The sequence below is a fragment of the Panthera onca genome, chromosome D1 (genome assembly GCF_046562875.1).
Source record: "Panthera onca isolate mPanOnc1 chromosome D1, mPanOnc1 haplotype 2, whole genome shotgun sequence".
Taxonomy (NCBI): domain Eukaryota; kingdom Metazoa; phylum Chordata; class Mammalia; order Carnivora; family Felidae; genus Panthera; species Panthera onca.
In genome coordinates, this window is record NC_138348.1 from 17,370,459 (window position 1) to 17,385,084 (window position 14,626).

Here is a 14,626-nt window from a genome sequence, read left to right on the forward strand (position 1 = left end):
AGAATCTTTGCCCGACTGTTGCTTCTGTCTGGAACGTTCTTTCCTCTGATCTTCGGTAGGTCTTCGTTCCAATGTTGCCTCTTCAGAGAAGTTTCCCTGTGTCATGTACCTAATACTGCCTCTGCTGCAGGACTCTCGGTCGTGGCCCTCCACCTTGTTTTCATAGCACACATCACTATCTGAAATTATCTTACTTACTTCCTTGATTACTGTCCGCGTTCCCCACTGACAAGCAGGTTACCTGAAAGCAGGAACATGGTCTTTCAAATATTCCATTGTATCCCCAGCATCTGGCACCTGGTAATTGCTCAGTCAGTAGCTGGATGAATTCGCTGAATTGTTGAGTGTTGGATGAGTGAATGTTGAATGCATTGGCGATGCCTCTGCAAACAGTGCCTTTGTAGAGGTCCAATTGTCTTCTTTCACAACCCATGGTCATGAAACATCTACATTTTCTCAGTAACAAAGTCTCAATCAAGGTGACCACCATCTCTCCTTTCCGGCTGGAATGAACTTACCCTCACTAAATAAAAAGGCCAGCTATGAATTGACCCACGCTCATGAGCTGAACCTGCTAAGTGGTTAATAGCCTCCCAGGAGTTTTACTTCCTACTCCAATGCCTTTAACGATTTTTACATGTTAACCATATCATAACAGTCTCAGGAGGCAGAAAAGCTAAAAATTAAGCATCCTTTAGAGTTTGTTTTTGGGTCTGGTTTGGTAGGAGGTGAAAAATGTGCAGAAAGATATGCAAATCAATGTCCTCAGTGTTGCTATAAAGATCATAGGGCTTAAAATGTGCTAATAACATATAAATGAAACTGACTGGGACTGCACGTTTATTAGGCAATTTACCCCACTTGTGGCTCCTGGCTCCATTCAAACCGTTTCACTTCAGGTCAGACTTAACTTGGAGAACCTAAATTTTCCCATCAGCTATGGCGTCTTCCTCACTCATGCATGTCACTTTACCCAAGTGTGTCCTTACTTGTATCCTTACCTTTCCAGGCGACCCTCTGCCCCCAGACATACCTGCACTTGGCACAGACATACCTGCACTTGGCACTTGGCAAAGATCTTAAATCTCCACAGAAAACTTTATTTAAATTGTGTTTTGTGTGTTCTGTAAGAAGAAGAAGAGGAAGGATTTATCAAGTACCCTTTATATCTTAAGCAATGTTTTCACACGATGTTATCTCACGTAAGGGATCTAGAACCGTTAATAAAATAATTCTGCAAAAAAATCTTTCTCTCCCCTATGTCTGATGGCATTGCTGGTAGTAACAGGCCACCAAAGAAGGGGACCGGCACTGCACACAGATAGCATTGCCTCTTTAGTCCTAACTAAAGAAATTGCATAGCAGATAAAAAAGGGGCTGGCTATATTAGTCAATGAAGAAGGCTTCTTATCAGAAATCTGATCCCAATTACAGGGGGATATGAGATCCTAGAGGAGAAGCACTGACATGGAGGTTGAGGGTGATGAATCATCTTAGGAAATCCCAATCTGGAGACCTTATTTGTGAAACACAGAGTTACTGAGAGCCCACTCTGAAGGAGGCTCTCTGCTAGTGGCTGGAGATGTGTGTGAATAAGATGCAAGGGTCCTTGTCCTCATGAGGTTCATTCCCAGTGAAGATCCTTCTTTGGGGGATGCTCAATGTTGATTATGGGACACCTGGAAAAGATAAAGGGCTGATACTGTTAACATTGAGCCCGGAGAGCATATCTGAATTTCCTCCAGGGTAGACTTAGGTCTTACCCTTAAGGAACCTGTAGTCTGGAAGGAAGGACAGACAATAGCTACTTGTACTGCAAGGCAAAAGTGCTAACAGGCTCTGCTAATGCCACAGTAATTCAGGGAAGAGAGGTTCTTCAGACTTGGAGTGGAGGCAGTGGGAAGATCCAGGAAGACATTTTGGACAAGGTGACATTCAGTTAAGCTCAGTCTTGCACTAGGGGTGACATTTCAGGGTGTGGAGATTTGTGGAGTGGGAAGGCCCTGCCTGGCACAGGACAAGACTAAGTCAGGAGAGACATCATCTCCAAACAGCTAAATAGAGACAGCCTCACAGATGAAACTTCATGGTTGGAGGGTCAGGTACAGACTGCTCCACACTCCTGCTGTCTCCTGCTCTGCGAGGGGAAGGAATTCAGGAGTTCTGGAAATCTGAAGGTTTAAGGACACATTAAGACTTTCCCTCTAATTGACTAACTGACAGCCTCAGCATGGGGGACTAAATAGTTGGGGACAGAGAGGGGTCACTGAGAGAGGAGCAGCCCGGAGGAGGAGCAGGGGTGGGTGGGGTGGGTGGCTTTATGAAGGTCAGAATCAAGACAATGGCATCATCAGCTTCTGTCTCCAAACAAAAATTCAGGGTGAGCTGATGAAGAGTTTAGGATTCTTGAGAACGGTACTGAATTTTGTAACCTAGGCATTTAAATGCGTAAAACATGTGTTTATATAGTTTTAAAAATAAGGGTTATGTGATGTCTACCCTTGCATTTAAGTATTTTGATAAGAACACGTCTTTTTAACAAATAAGATGTGGGACATTCCTGGATACATGAGAAGGGCTAAAGAAGAGAGGAACCAACATCTGGAACAGAAGGGGAAGAGCCACCACACTGGGTCACATAGCTGTGGAGGTTTTCCTTACAGGTGTCAGAGTATCTAAATGTCAGAGCTGGTGTGGTTGCCTTGTTCAAAAGATAACGGAAAAAAGAAAAAAGGTTAATGGAGTAAGTTACGCAATGGCTCACATCTCCCGAGTCTCATCTGTGAAATGGTGAGATGGTGACAAAAGTTGTCGCCCTGACAAGGACAATGTGAAGATTAGATGAGATAATATCTGTAAAACACCTAGCACCCAGAGGCGCCTGGGTGGCTCAGTTGGTTAAGCACCAACTTTAACTCAGGTCATGGTCTCACAGTTTGTGGGTTCAAGCCCTGCATCAGGCTCTGTGCTGCAATTTCAGAGTCTGGAGCCTGTTTCATGTTCTGTGTCTCTGTTTCTCTCTACCCCTCCCCAATTCGTGCTCTCTCTCTCTCTCTCTCTCTCAAAAATAAATGAACTTTAAAAAAAAAATTAAAAAAAACACACCTAGCACCCAGCATACAGCAGGTGCTTAAGAAATGTTGCCCGTCTTTTCCTGTCTGCCTTTATGCATGCAATCAGGAACTCAGCTACCTTTCAGTTCTGATACCCATTGGAATTTTTCCTCTTACGGTCCCTTTTTCCTTCAGGCTTCCCCACCTGCTAAAACTGTTGTCAATCGATGCCAACCTTTCCCCCTTCCCTTCCTTCTTCCTTGTCAAGTTCCACCTTGAGACCCTCCTTATTACTACGACTCCCTAGCTGTCCCACTGAGATGGACACTCCAGATCATGGTGACCATCTTTTAGGATTACTGGAGTCAACTATTCCCATTCATTGAAACCTAGAATCCGGGATTGTAATGCTTCTGGTTTTGGAAATGGCCAAGCCGGAGTATCTTGAGCATTTCATCCTGGGCTGGAAAGGAGTGCCTGATGGGCTTACAGAATGTGCCTGCAGGGACATGGCCAGGCGGAAGCCATTGGCTTTTGGGGCCTGAGCATTAGCTTGTCTGCTGCCCTTCCTCTCTCCACCTGCTTTTCCGAACTGCCATCCCCACCATCAACATGGGAAGCCCACAGATATCCTTTCTTTCCTAGTTAGAGCCTCATTAACATTCAAGTAGACACATAAATATTCTTGCTCAATTTCATGCTTAGTGAGCTTGTTGAGGGCCCACTGGTTGCCTATTGTAAGGTGGATTGTGGATTTCTTATTAATAGCCATTCAGTGCTTCCTCCTTACCTTTAGGGATGAGGCAGCAGCAAAGGGGGAATTATTATTAACTACCATTTATGCCAAGCACTTTACATAAGTTATTTAACATAATCCTTACAAATTGGGAATAACCCTATGAGTGAGGTATCTTGTCCCCATTTCACATACAAGGAGACAGAGACTCAGAGAAGTCAAAAAGGTAAGGAAGGGCCATAGCTAAGACTTTAAGTCTTTGTCTTCAGAGCTTATGCTCTTTCAAGTCCTACCGCTTATTCTTCTGGTAGTATTGAGGGGTGGGCTGGCCCTGTTTGCATATAACCCCACCAGTGTCAAAGAATGCAGTCTGGAACACCACTTCCCCATGCTGGCTCTCTGCTCTAAGGCACAGCCACTACCCTATCCATTTTCAGAAGGACTACCACCCGGCAGGATTGGAGAGGCACCACATGGTCTTGCCTGAGCTCAAATATGGCCTCTATTGATTTATATATCCTACTGCTTTCCTCCTTCCCATCTTCCTCTCCCAACATCCAAAGCATTTTTGTATCTTAAGATCTCACTGGATCCTCAAAATAACCCTGTAAGGTAGGCAGGGCTGAGATTATTATTTTGAGTGTAGGGATGAGGAATTTAAGGCTCAGTCGACCTAAATGAGCTGCCCCATTTTACACACAGCAGCATTTTGGGTATAGTGTCTCTTTCTGGTTGCTAAGCCAAGTCATTCATTCCCCAAGGGGGCTGACTGGCTTGGGGTTTTCAGTTGGGAGCCAGCTTTTTACAGGAAAGGTTCTTTTGTACTTAATTGACTCAACAGGTCCTGGGGAGGGGGTTCCTGACTATTTGGGAGGACTTCTAGACCAGTTAACCCTTTGGCCTTCCCTCTCTTGGTCACACTCCCTCTATTGGCTTCTTTTCTTTGTGTGTGTGTGTGTGTGTGTGTGTGTGTTGGGGGTGGAGTTTGTACATATGTGATTTCATTCTGTCTTGTGTCACTGGCTGGGTGACGGTCTTCCTCCCCATTGCCGGGGTAATGAATAGTGTTAATTCTTAAGAGAAAGTCGTAGACAGGAGAACAAGCCAGGATCCCTTGTGGGCGCACCAGCGTAAGAGGAGGTCAGTATCTTGCTGGGACTCATTGTATAGCTCATCTTGGGCCTGGAACAGAGGCTGCTGTAGGAGCACATGGAGTCATTCTTTTCTTTGTAGCTGAAGGTGCAGCTGGGAGTGGCAGGTGGGGAGGTGGTTCTCAGGGACAGCTCCAGATCGGTCTGGTTGGAGGAACAGAGTGGATCTGAGAAAAAAACAGACTTTCATGAGTCTTGGAGGGGAAGATGGGGGAAGGATGGACTTGGGTCCAAAATGGGCTGGACCCAAAGGCTGAGAGGCATGCAGAATGCAGAGACTTAACACAAAACAAAGCATACTGAAAGGCAATGTTTTGGCATGTGGGAGTAACTCAGGAAAAGCTAATATCCTTTTTGGTGGGGCAAAACCATAGCCAATCCAAAATCGACCATGCACTTTTCATTCACAATAGAGTTTGTGTTGTCGTTGCTCCTTACATCCCGACTAAGGTAGACAGGACCGGACAAAGGCATCCGGTGTCAGAACTTGGGGAGTCAGTCAGATTGGGGTTTGAGCCCTTTGTGCTGCTACGTGACCCCTGGACAGAGTCATTTCACTTCTCTGAGCTTGCTTCTTCATTTGGAAAATGGGGATCATACTTTTCTTTCAGGGTTAGAGCTATGTATCTGTGAAATAAGGTCTTAGATGCTCACTAATGGAATGATACAGTAGTTAAGCTGCACTCAAATGGACTGGCCTAAGTTGCTGTTGAGACTGGAGGCAGACCAGTTTATGAACCGCCCCAACTCTGACTCCAGGGTCTGTGTTGAAGGCTGCATCTCAGGCTGGGTATCCTGGGGTGGCAATCCCATGGCGGCTTAGTGTCAGGAATCTTCATAATCAAGTCTGGCATACGACCTTAAGGGGTCGACATCCGCCACGAGGAAGATTTCTGAGTCCTTTGTCCTGAATCCCTGGGGATATAATGAGCCTCCAAGCTGGGAGGAAGCTGTTTGGACCCGTAGAGTTTTGGCTGCTAAGACATCAGAATCTTCTGATGTAGCGGCCACGCCGATGTTATGACGTCAGGCTTCTGGGGCATCTGCCCCATCAACCCATAGTCCTTATTAGGCCCTGATGCTACCCTCCAGGTTTCTCACACACTTCCTCATTCTCAGGACACTCCTTCACCCGAGTCCAGGTGCCCGAAGCCAGCTTGCTGGATTATGCTTCTTAACTCCGCCACGACTGGGATTAAGGGAATCGAAAAACTGCATTCTCCCCCGGAAGGCGATTGTGCTGGCCCTTGGGGAAGCAACTCTCCTGTTGGTACTTTTCTGAGACAAAGCAACAGGGGTGAGGACTCTGGACATTTGGGAGCTTTCTGATTTGTTTCCTGGGGCTTTCTGCTGCTGATTCTTCTTCCAGATTCTTCCCCAAATCCTTTCCTCCCCAGGAAGGACCCAGGCATCCTCTCTGTAATCAGGGTCAGGGGTCTCTGCTTGGGTCTTCCTCCTACCTTTGTCTCATCTGCCTGCGGAAATATTCCTCAGGCGCGCTCCTTCCACCAGTCCGTCTGCTGCGATGCATTCTCCACGTTGCTGCCCGAATTTGTTTATTCCAGCAAATATCCATCATCAAAGAACCATCGAGTGCACACTGAGTCTGACAGCTTTGGTCTCCTGGAGCTTACAGGCTAATTAACGACCTTCTCTTGTTTCTGATTCCGCTTTTCTTCTTGCCCTCAGGGGCAATATCCCCAACCGTCGCTCCTGTGGTCAGGAGCCTCGTGGGTGCCCTTGAGCCTCTGGAGGCAGGAGTATTGGAGGCAAAACCACTGCCATGTCTGCGGCCACTTCAGACCCGAGTGTCTTGGCATGTCGCCCCCCCCCCCGCCCCCCCACTCATGCTCTTGGACTTGTCTTCATCTTTCCTGATCCCCAGACATTTGCCCCTGGGGCTCACCTCCTGGGGCTGCTTGGGAATATGATCATCTCATTGCCTGTTCCCCCTTTCACACCGTTTGCTCTCTGACCACTTTCTCTTGTGTCTTCGAGCTGCTTCTGGAATGCCTTTGCCCCTGCTTGCTCACCTTGCAAATGGCTGCCGCTCCTTCCAGGCCCAGCTCAAATGTTACCTCCTCTGGAAGCCCTCGTTGGCTCTCTCGGGCAGAGCTCCGCGCTCCTTCTCCTGGGCTCCCTGCCTTGGTGGCTCACATTTACTCCCATTGCTGCAACTGCCTGAGCTTTGTGGCTTTCACTAGACTGTAGGCTCCCTGAGCACAGGAGCTGTGGTGACGCTCGTCTCCCTGCGACCTAACTCAGAGCCCAGAATGCACTTAGGGAATGAGTTCTCCTATTTAGCTGAATTCTTCCTCTTCTCCACCTGGGTCTGAGACACCGGGAGGGAGCAGGAGATGTGGGAGGTGGGCTGGGGGAGCAGAGCGTACAATGAAAATAAATAGCTAATTCCTCCTAATAATGCCTGATTTCCTGATTTGATATTCTGCATTAATTATAATTACTTGCTAGGAGATAGGGTATTAATCACCGTGTGTGGCACTTCTGCAGAGTTGCAATACTGCGCCCGGCTGCCCTGGCGGCTGGTATGCCCAAAACACACCGATGAAGACAGAGCAGGGGTCAGTCAAAATTCCCCAGCGGTCCCCTTACGCCCGGGCTAGGCGCCGTGACAGTACCAAGACCGGTAGGAAGTGGACTTCTGCCCCAGAGAGCCTCCCCGGGGGAGCTGGCTTGTACATATTCCGAACAATAAGGCCAAGTCTGGTGATAAAGCCCTTGACCAGGAGTCAAGAGGACAGGTTCTTGTTCTGACTTCACTACTAACCGGTGGTGTCACTTCAGCAAGCCCTTCTGTGGGCTTCGGTTTCCTTTCCTGTGAACACCAGGGCAGGGGATGGAGCTAGACTCCCAAAACATGAAAGGTGGAAGCTCTCTGCTTGGAAATCTCTCCTTCTCCCATCTGTGGCTGTCAAAATACCAGCCATGCTTGAAGGTCAATCTCCATGCCTTGGTCTCCGGGAACCTTTCATTGTTTTGCCCGGTAGATAGAGGTGCTCTTTCTTCTGAACTAATTCCATTAGGAGTTGGTGTGTGCTTCCCTTAACCTGGATATGCTACTGCCCCAGGGCCTTTGTACTCACTGTTCCCCCTGCCCCCACCACCCCATGGAGTGCTTCTCTCCCAGGTAGCCACACAACTGGCCACTTCACTTCTTCAGATGCCTATAGATGTCTCAGTGGAGTGTGATGCCTTCCCTAACCATTCTACGTAAACCAGCCATTCTCTCTCTCCACGCTGTGCTTTATTTTATTTTATTTTATTATTTTTTTAAATGTTTATTTCTGAGAGAGAGAGAGAGGCAGAGCACAAGTTGAGGAGGGGCAGAGAGAGAGGGAGGCACAGAATCCGAAACAGGCTCCAGGCTCTGAGCTATCAGCACAGCTATCTGTGCGGATAGCTCAGAGCCCGACCCGGGGCTTGAACTCACGAACCGTGAGATCATGACTTGAGCTGAAATAGGATGCTTAACCAACTGAGGCCCCCGGGCGCCTCTATTATTATTATTATTATTAATTATTTTAATAGCACTTATCCCTGCTTAGTGTTTCCACCTGTTTGCTGTCTCTCCTCTGCTCCCCTCTGCAGTGAGAATGAAAGCAGTTACCTCCTTTTGTTCACCGTTATTCCATGTCATGACACGTAGGGGGCACTCAGGAATAATCGTTGAATAAATGGACTGACTGAGTGAACTGTCCTCGTAACCCCTTTGTCTGTAAGAATGATTTTTTGAAATAAAGGGAACCAAGATCTGTGGCCCGAGAAGATCCTGTATTTTTATGCAATTTAAGGAGACCTAACTACTTTTTTTTTTGAAATAAAGATTTTTTTTTAATGTTGATATATTTTTGAGAGACAGAGATTGACAGAACGTGAGTGGGGGAGGGTCAGAGAGAGAGGGAGACACAGAATCCGAAGCAGGCTCCAGGCTCTGAGCTGCCAGCACAGAGCCCGATGCGGGGCTTGAACCCACGGACTGTGAGATCATGACCTGAGCTGAAGTCGGATGCTTAACTGACTGAGCCACCCAGGCGCCCCAGAACTAACTACTTTGTACTAGACATCGGCTACAAGCCAGAAAGCGTTTCAGGGTTCGACTTACATCTTCTCTCTTTTAGCTTTCACGTAATGCTTTCAGGTGTCAATCCCTCCCGTTTACAGATGGCAAAATGGAGGCTTAGAGAATTTAAGTAATTTGCTCAAGATCACACAGCTAGGCAGCAATGGAATCGGGACGAGAGTCCAGGATGTCCAGACCTAAAGCTCTTTCTGCTTTCCACGCCGCTGCATCCCTGAGGGTGGGGAGAGAAGAAGCTGCCCTCTGAGCCCCGGGACGCACACTGCCAGCAGATGTGACATTACGGACGGCGACCTTGCTCTGGGAACCCACGGCCCTATTTTCCATCTTGCCCATCTTCCTTCTCTTTATCCTCTCCTCCTAATTTTTACCAGGCCTGGGGGGACTTGAGAGTAGGATAGGCATTTCAAATTCCAGGCGATCCACTGGAGTTTGGTAGGCCTGTTCTTCTCAGTCATTAATCTTAAACTGCTGGGTTGTCAGTGAGGGATGGCAGGGCCTGGGTTTAACTATGGTGACAGCTTGTCTCAGTGATGCCAGGGCTGTCACTCCTGCAGCCACACCCAGGCCGGAGAGCCCAGGAAACATAGCTTCGTCTTCTCATTGGGTTCACTGCGCCACTTGGACTAAGGTCCCATCAGTGATGTGGCTCCTCTGGGGCCAACTGAGGACAAAGCAGAGGAAAGGTGGGGAGGAACCAGTGTCCGCATGGGGGTGGAGGGGTGGAAGGATGGAATGGGTGCTGATAGGAAGACCCCTGAGACCGTCTACTGTCTGGAACATCTCTCCTTCCTTGGGACTCCTACTCCTATTGCAGGATGCTAGGTGGTCTCCTGAGCAAGAGGATGCAAAGGCCAGGCAGCAGCAACCCTGCCTTGGAGTAGGTACACTTATGCCATTTGTGATTGTTTGGAGTTTGGGGATTTTCTAGGACGCTCAAACATTTGTAGTGCGACTATCCTTTAGTGCCAGCCAGGAGAGTTAATTTAGAATTGGAGTTAAGCTTTCTTATTCCTTTGGGAAGGGTAATGGACTTCAAAGGGAAGTAATGGGAGAGGATGAGAGCTTCAGGTGGCCCTGGTGACTTGGGGATGGAGGCATGTCCAGAGGGGGCTGGCTTATGGGTCAGGTTGGCAACTTGAGTCTCATCCTGGGCTCTAGGACTATTTAACCCTCTGTGGCCATCCTTGTGACTTACCTGCGCAGAGTGGATGGTCCTGTGTGCCCTCCCGGAGCACTCTGGACCTTGGATCTTGTGTAGAAAGAGCAGGCTGGATCCTGCGGGGGCAGGAGGAGGGCTGTGGTTGCTATCTCTGCCCCAGGATCTTGGGGGGGGGAGAAGGGCTGGAGGTGGGGGGCAGGCAAAGGGGGCTGGCCTAGATGTCTACTGGGGTTTCTTCTGACTGTAACCGTTTTGGGGTTTTTAGAAAAAGGCTAGAGAGAAGGGCAAAGTCTATACACTCTGTCTCTTCAGTTCCTACTTTCCAAAGACAGGCACTGGATGCACACAGCGTGATAAGGAGTCAGGCCCTGGAGACTCTAGAAATTGAAAGGGGACACTGGTGGAGGCCAGAATGGGCAGCAGGTGGTGCTGAGAGATAGCAGATCCACTAGACCAGGAATGGTCCGCTGGGAACTGGACCCAGGGCAGGAAAAAAAAAGAAACCAGACCCAAGGACCTGAGGGTGGAGACTCGGGCGGAGGAGGAGAGAGGGAGAGACGAGGTTGCCAGCTTTCTGGACCGGAAGCTGCTTGCTTCCCAGACAGCAAGCTCCCTTAACTGCCCAGCCAATTCCCCCTTTTGCAACCTGAGGAGGAGGGTCTAGAGATGAGACCACCGGGCTGTAAAACGGCTGCGTGTGCACGTGTGTGTGTATGAGTGTGTGAAGAGCTTCTCCTTAGGGATGTGCTCTGTGCAGCTGGGCACTGGGTCTTGGTGACGGATGGCATTCTTGTCCTAGCATGTCACAAAGAGGAATAGATGCTGGGGCACAAATGCTGCAGAAGTGGGGTCCGAATCTTCTCCTGTTGCCCTCTCCCTTCAGCTTCCCTCTAGACTTGGGAATAGGCCCTGGCTACCATCTTCCCGCCCTCACCTGTGATTCAGCACGTCCTTATGCTCGGCTTGGTAGTCTAGTCCCACCCCCCCCCCCCCACCTCCACCTCCACCTCCACCTCCACCAGCCGAGTGGGGTCATGAAGGCACCCTGGTTATTTCTCATCACGGCACTCCGTTCGGCCTCCCTCTGCCCATTCTTCCCTCTAACAAGGACCCTCCCTTCCCTACTTCTCTCCTTGGCTTCCTTTTTATATGGTTTCCATGTTATAAAAGGAATGTAAAGTGGTTATAGGAAACTTGGGAAAGCTCTCACACAAAAAAAATGCCTAAGAGAACAAATGCAGAAGCTCCCTGTGCAGGGACAACACCGCACTTTGATCTGGTTTCCTTTCCCTGATCTGGTGTTTTACACCGTGAAGCTTGTCTATACTGTGTATATGGTAGTGCATCAAGCCTTTTCTCTTAATAGCGTGTGCATTTCCCTCTGCCATTAAAGGTTCCTCAAATAGATTATCAATAATAACCTATCCTAAGGAGTTGCCACTGTTTATTCGATCATCCAACTTTCAGCAGGCAGTTAGTACATTTTTACAGTTTTTCATCACTGTAAATTACACTGTGATGAGCCTCATAGTACATGACTCTCTGTATTTTGGATAATTATTCCCTCCATTCATTTTTGCCTGGGAAGTGTTTCTACCTAACGGAGGGTAAATGCTAATCTAGACAGCCACCTACAAGTCTAGCTCTGGACAAGACTGCCAAGAGTATCCAGTGCTTTCCTGTGACCTGTCCTTCCTTCGGCAAGGAGCCAAGGAGACCCTTTGGAGAGGGGGTTCTTAGAGCACCAACTATGGCCCCCCACCCCTCACCCCCACCCCAAAAAACCCAACCCAACAAAATCAAAAGCTTTTTGACTTTTGGTTGAGGTCGGTTCTCTTGGCTCTCATTCTGTTTAAGGTGGGTTGGTTATATTAACTATGACCCATCTGCCTCAGGCCCTGACCAGGCCCAAAAGTCTTCTGTGTAGCTGAACTGATGGACCACAGTGAGGCAAAGGCCACAGTCTTCACTCGCATCCCATGCTGCAGGGGGAGGCTCTTTCCCGGTCCTCCTGAGGAGCTGCCGATGGAGCAAAGCCCCACAGTTGCCTCTAGCGGACCCTGGGTTACAGGTCAACTGGGAGGGGCTTATTGTCTACTGGGGAGAGAGATATATACATTGTTAGCAAGAGGCTTGGGGTCCAGATCTAAAGGGCAGGAAGGACACCGCCCTGTCCCGGGGTGCCGTGGAAGGGTCTGGGAGTCGGGAGTCCTTGGTGCAGAGAAACGCTGGGTCCGGGTTCATCAGGGAAATAAAACGTTGCTGTTTTCCTATTTCTGGGGCTATTCTTTTGCTCTTTCCCATTCATTCATCAAACATATATGGAGTGACTACTCTGCATCCAGGCCCCGGGCTAGATTATGAGCAGGTTTAGGAAAAGTGTATGACCTGGTTTCTCTTGAAGAAGCAGACAGTTGGATGGGGGAGTGGGAGGCACACAGATTCCTCAGGTAGAACCATGAGATAACCATGGGGGTTCGTGGGAGCGGGTGGTTCTTTCCAGCTTGATGGGGGAGGGGGGGAGTTTCTTCTGTTGAGAAAGCATCTGGATTACAGTAGGGCCTGAAGCAGGAGCAGGGGTTTGAGTTGAAGAGGTATGAGAACAGGCATTCCAGGTGGTATGGGCCAAGGCACGAGCCAAGGTGCTCTGGCGGGGGTGGGGGAGCCCCGGGGGCTTTCTGGGTGTCACCTTGAGTCCTTCCGGTGACCCACCCGAGCCCCGCTTCACACGTGGGGAAGCCAGGGCTTGAGGGACACGGTCTCACAGGTGGACCCAGGTGGCTTCTCAGGCCCACACGCAGGTCATTCCACGGTAGTGCCTCTCGATCCGGTTGGGAAAAACACGCTCGGAGAAGCCAGGAGAATTAAGGTCACAGCAGGTGACTTTCTGAACGCAGTGCTCTTTACACCCAGGGCAGGTGGGTGGGAGAGAGGAGGTGAGAGCAGGGTCCACGAAGAGAGAGGAAGGGAGGAAAGGGGAGAACACCAAAAAGCTTTTTCCGCACGTGACGATGTTGCCAAGGGCTGAGGCCCTACGGTATCTGTCCCGGAAACATGTGCCAGTCCACGTTCAGTCTCATCGAACAAAGCCCACACCACTTGATTCTGGACCTCGGAGAAATGACAGTCTCCATGTGCCTTCCATAGAAGTAGTATTGCTTGCCCTGTGGGAGGGCAGGGTGGGGTGAACCGCACGGTCTGGGAGGGTGTCTTCTCCGAGGGGACGGGGTTGAGACAACTGCGGCCGAGAGCGTGGTTTCGTGCACTCGGCTTGAGTTCGAGTCCTGGCTCCGCCACCCGGCCAGCTCTGTGGGCAAATTATTTCGCCTCCCTGCACCTGTTTCCTCATCTGTAAAATGGGGATAATAGTACCTACCTATTGGATGCGCGCAGAGATTAAACGAGCTAATGCGAGCAGGGTGCTCGGAACGGTGTTTCCTGCCCCGGAGTAAATGTGTGAGCGTTTGCTGTGACTTCCCTACTCTGGCTGAGTGCTTGCTTCTTGTGGAAATACCCTCAGGTTTTTCCAGCTCTATGTGAAACTGAGACCCAATAGCCACCTTCAAGGTGACTGATTCCTTGCCCTTGCCCTTGGGGTTGGAGCTCCTTTCACCCTGCAGCCCTCTGTCCTGAACTGCTGCATCAGAGAGTGAAGTTCTCCTAATTCCAGACTCTTAGACCCAAAGGTTTCCCTAAGGTTATCTGTCCAAATTCTGTGGTCTTCAGAGAAGAAGATGGGGACATGACTTCCCCAGAGATGCCCAGTCAGCCCTGGGGCTTTTGCTGCTCTAGGCCTTTGGGTTCTTAGTCCCTTGATGGTGCCCTCCCCCCACAACCGCAGACCCTTGGCATCAGAGGTGCCATGGGGCACTGCGGGTCGGAGGCCTCGGGTTGGAAGGAGGCTGCCTGGGTAACAAGCAGAGGTTCAATTAGGTAAAGTGGGCCACTGAAAATGCTCCTCACGTCGGTTTTATAAGGCACCTTAGCATGCGGGTAGGCAGGAGGAGAGGCCGAAAGGGAAGTGGCAGGTTGTGGGGGTGTGGCCAGGATGGACCGTGGCTCCTCTGGCATCGTGATGTGCTCACAGGAAGTTGGAGATGACTGCCAAGGACTGGCAGGGATGGTTAGCATGTTATTGTTATGGCTCCCCACGCCCCCACCCGTCTTCACCCCAGGCTGCTCAGGGGAGCCGTCGCAATACTCTTTGTTGCCAAAGGGCCCCTGCTCCAGAGTCTGTGGAGTTCGAGGCCAGAACATGAGAGCCCCCTGGAATTAGAGCTGCCTAGGGGTTCTGATTCCACAGGTCTGGGGTGGAGTCTGGAAACCTGCATCTTTAACGAGCTTGCTGGGTATTTCTGCGGCCAGTGGTCCATGGACCACATTTGAGAAGCCTGCTTCTGGAATCTGTAGTGTCAGACAGACTCT